The sequence below is a fragment of the Tamandua tetradactyla genome, chromosome 9, assembly GCF_023851605.1.
Source record: "Tamandua tetradactyla isolate mTamTet1 chromosome 9, mTamTet1.pri, whole genome shotgun sequence".
Taxonomy (NCBI): domain Eukaryota; kingdom Metazoa; phylum Chordata; class Mammalia; order Pilosa; family Myrmecophagidae; genus Tamandua; species Tamandua tetradactyla.
In genome coordinates, this window is record NC_135335.1 from 8,424,218 (window position 1) to 8,429,447 (window position 5,230).

The window sequence follows — 5,230 nt, forward strand, 5'->3', positions numbered from 1 at the left end:
AATAGATTAAGAGGAAAATTAACATATGAATGCACAAACAAATAAATGCTAAACAAACACCTATAACATGTCAATATGTCTCTAAGTACTCTCTTAAGTACATAAATAAGTTCTTAAGTAGTAGAAGCTTCATTTATGCTAAGGAATTATTCAGTATGTAGAGAGACTGCTCCACACTTCTGGATGTATTCCTGGAAGTCCAAAACTCTGTGATCGAAGGTGAAACTGTCGATGGAGGACATCAGTTGAGTGACCAGGAGGTGAAGGCGGAAGAACCCCAGCCCATGATGATGATTCCCTTGGATCCATTGGCCTCCGTGACTCTCGGAAGGATGTTGGGGTGGGTGAATGCAGAGTAGTGGTTCAGGAGGCCTTAGTGGAGCAGAAGATCAATGCTTCTTTAAAATCCAGGCCCACTGCTAGTGGACAGTCCATCAGGCAGTGTAAGATAGCCATACTCTAGGTTTGGAACAGCGCCTTGTGCCGTGTTGGTTCTCTTGACCTCTTCCGGGGGTACCAGTGTTTTTAGCATCTCTACAATCTCATGTTCCTTGGAGCCTTTGGATTGTTCTTCCTTTAGTTTGAAGACCAGCAAAGTTAATTCTTCCATCAGCATCGCTCTGGTCATCTTTGCCCTTCTGTAGGTGTCGATAAGGCTGGGTATGTTTATAGACTCCTTCTGTAGCCTGGCCTTCCTTAAAGATAACTCGGTCTCCGCATGCCTCTTCTGAGCAGCACTAAGCTGGTCAAGGCGTTGACATTTTTTGTCAATCAGTGCAGCCAGTGTGTCTGCAAGCTGCTTTTCACATCTGAAATAAAGTTGGCTTCTAACAGACTGTATGAGTCGAAGGAACAGCAAGAGACCCACCGAAAAAGCGATGAAAGCTGGGTGCACAGCCTCCCACTGGAGGCTGTGGAATGTGAGGGCTGGACTCAGATCATTGGGCAGCAGATCCATAAAACCCTCTCTCAGGTTCCCAAGGATCATGGAAAACACAAGCTCCACAGAGGCTGACACTCCCTCCATGGCACTGAGGCCACCACAGGACTCTGCCCAGTAACTACAACAAACCCCAGAGAACTCCCCAGCATTCTATCTGGAAGTCACCAGCAACTGACAGCCTGGACTGGTCCACAGTGAGGTGGTCAGCGGGGGAAGATGCTGGAAAGAAAATGTGCTCCTCTCCATAATATTATTATGATCTTTCTTTCCTTCTTGTGGTTCTTTTAAATTGATGTAAATATGAAATATAGTTTAATGAATTGATCTAAATTGAATGATTGGTCAAATTTCACAACATGTCATCTCCTTTCCCCCACCCTATCAAACAACCGTATCAAGATTTAAATCATCTCCATCAATTTAGAAGTTAACTGCTTTCCTTTCCATCAATAACCACCACAACCATACTTGCCACTTATCTGATTTTCTGTCATCATACATCAGTTTTGCCATATCTTCAAATTTAAAAGTATCTTTTTCTTCAAAATATTGTTTTGAGTTTAATCTATATTGTTCTGTGGATCTGCAGTTGTCTCAGGTTTTACCATTTAGTGCTTTCATGATAAATGATTATGTTACAAAATGTTTATCCATTTTCCTCTTGGTGGATATATTATTCACAAGTTTAGGACATTGTGAATAAATATATTTTGAGTATTCCTGGATATGTCATTTATATAAAGACATGTTTTCATTTCCCCTGGGTTATAGAAACAGAAAGCTTAATCACAGGGAAGATGAATATTAAATATATTAACAGTTTAATGAGGTACAATTCACATGACCTAACGTTTCCCATTTTTAAATATAGAAATAGTTGAGGTGCTGTAAAGATAGAGGGTGGGGCACCTATCACTATATCCAGTTTTTAAACATTTCACCCACCCCAAAATGTTCCTTCGCATCCCTCTAACTGCTCCATCAGCTGCACTTGACACAGGTAGTTCTTCTTTACTTCTTGAAGTGCTCCCATCTCTTTATTCTGGCTCACCACATTGTTTCCTTTCTTTTTTCAACTCCCTCACTGTCCTGTCCACTTCTATCTCCCCTTCTCATTTCTCTTGTACTAAAATCTCTCAACATCAGTGTTTCCATAGGTTAGCTCTTGAGTTTTCCAGATTCCTTTCTTCAGTCCTTTCCAACTTGTTCTGGGAACAAACAGTTGATGTAGACAAAATGCCCGGGAAAGAGGTGAGCAAATGGGCTGAACCATCCACAGAGTCATTTTATGGTGAGGAAGGGTTGCTTTTGTCCTTAGCTATGGAGAGGTCATGCCAACCAATGTTTTACCTGGGGATATTGTTTTAATATCTCTGTCTGGGAATGGCCTTTAATCTCTGGAGATCTGACTCCAGGACCCCTGTGCTTCTCACCATCGGGATGACCCTGGGATATATAGACAGTATGTCAGTTCTCGTTCTTCCAAAGTTTATTACCAAATTTTCACCCTCTTGCCCACTGAATCAAGTACTCTACCCAAACTTTCCAGGTCTGGGGTTCAAAAATATATTAGCTAGATTTCTGGGAAGATGGCAGAAGAGGATAGGTCGAGCTGACCCGTGCTCCAAGGAACAGCTAGAAAACGGATGGGAGGGCAACTGAGCCGGCAATTCCAAAGTATAAGTGACTTCGGAGAGTCTTCTGCACCACCTAGGGAGACCCTGGTTGCAAAAGCTGAGGAAACTGAGAAGCAGAGAACCAGAGACCATTTGGATGGTGCAAATAGCCTAATGTGGAAGTCAGGAGCCCTCAGGAGCGCATGGGTGGGGAGGCAGGGACCAGGAAGTAAGCCAAGCAGCGTTCCTTGAATGCACTACCCTGACCGGTGCAGCCCCATGACCCATGACTCACCCCGTACCCCACACACCTGAATCCCATCATCCGCCCCCCTGCACTCCAAGCGTCCCCACACTGCCAACCCCCCCCACCTACCCATCCCACACCCACACACCAAGAATACACGCACACGCCTGCCCCAGGCCAACCCCTAACTATGAGGTCTTTTAGGTATGCTGATAAGAATTTGTATTGGACAGTTAAGGGAATTACCAGAGAGTGAGAGACACTGAGCTTACTAAGCAAGGATTTCAGTGTAGATTTTATCTTCATCAAATGAACCCAAAGGAACAAGTTACAGTTAAAGTTTGAATACCTTTTTCCACATCTAGTTGTTGCTTTTTACATACCTTTGTTGAGCCTACACCTTCATAAGCTTTTTAGCAGGTACGTGTTGAACACTTCTGTTTTATGGTCAAGACAGAATCAGAGGCCATGAATACTGATAGCTGATTTGTCTGTTTTCTTCTATTTCCCTGACTGTATCTACTGCCTCACCTTGGTTTATAAGCAGTACCTGGAAAGCCTACAAAAGTAAGTGTTTTGCGGTTTATCTAGGAATAATACAGAAAATATTGCTGTTATTCTTGGTGAAGAAAATCAGTTTTGTACAGTTTATTTCAATCTAAATAAAATGTGAATTTTGTTTTTAAAAAATGTGGGAGAGTTTAAAATATTTTCAGACAAACCATCACGGAGAGTGTTTGTGACTATGAAACTGAGTCTACAAAGAATTACTGAAGGGAGCACTTCACGCACATAGGAAAAGACAGGAGAGAAATATCTGGAGAAGGGTGGGGAAATGAAGACTATCAGTGAAGGTAAAAAGAGAAAAAAAATAAGATATGACATATAAAATTCAAAAGACAACATGGTAGAAGAAAGTACTGCCTTTACAGTAATAATGTTAAATGTTAATGGATTAAGCTCCCCACTCAAAAGGTACAGAATGGCAGAATGGATTAGAAGCAGGACCTATCTCTACGCTGTCTATAGGAGACTCACTTCAGACCCAAAGACAAAAACAGACTGAAAGTGAAAAGTTGGAAACAGACATTTCAGGCAAACAACATTCAGAAGAGAGCAGGGATAGCTATATTAATATATGACAATTTAGACTTCAAATGTAAAACAATTAAAGACAAAGAAGGACACCATGTATTAATAAAAGGAATAATTCAACAAGAAGACATAACAGTCATAAATGTTTATGCACCAAACCAGAGTGCCCCAAAATACATGAGGAAAACACTGAAGGGAGAAGGAGATATCTCTGCAATAGTAGTTGAAGACTTCAATTCACCACTTTCATCAATGGTTAGAATTTCTAGATAGAGGAACAATATGGAAACAGATATTTTGAATAATATGTTAAATGGACTAGACTTAATAGATATTTACAGAATGTTACACCCCACAACAGCAGGGTACACATTTTTCTCAAGTGTTCATGGATCATAGACCGTATGATCTCAAGGATGGACCATATGCTGGGTCACAAAGTAAGTCTCAATAAATTTTTAAAGATTGAAATTATACAAAGCACTTTCTCAGATCATAACGGAATAATGATGGAGCTCAATAACAGGCAGAGGGCCAGAAAGTTCACAAATATATAGAGGCTAAACAACACACTCTTAAACAACCAATGGGTCAATGAAGAAATTACAAGAGAAATCAGTAAATATCTCAAGACAAATGAAAATGAAAATACAACATATCAAAACTTTTGGGATGCAGCAAAGGAGGTAGTGAGAGGGAAATATATTGCCCTAAATTCCTATATTAAAAAAGAAGAAAGGGTAAAAATACAAGAATTAACTGTTCACCTGGAAGAGCTAGAGAAAGAATAGCAAACTAATCTTAAAGGAAACATAAGGAAAGAAATAATGGAGACTAGAGCAGAAATAAACGAAATTGAGAATACGAAAACAAAAGAGAAAATCAACAAAATCAGAAGTTGTTCTTTGAGAAAATCAATTAAAATCAATGAACCCTTAGCTAGGCTGACAAAAAGGGGGGGAGAGGGAGAAAGAGAGACAGAGAGCAAATAAATAAAATCAGAAATGGAAGAACAGACATAACCACTGACCCCACAGAAATAGAGGTAATGAGAAGAAGATTCTGTGAGCAACTATATGCTAATAAGCTAGACAATATAGATGAAAGGGACAACTTTCTAGAAAAATATAAACAACCAACATTGGCTCAAGAAGAAATAGATGATTTCAACAAACCAATCACAAGTAAACAGAGTGAATCAGTCATCAAGAAGCTCCCCAAAAAGAAACGTCCAAGACCAGATGGCTTCACATGTGAATTCTACAAGCACTCAAGAAAGAATTAGTACTTATTCTGCTAAAACTCTTCAGAAAAAAGTTGAAGAGGAGG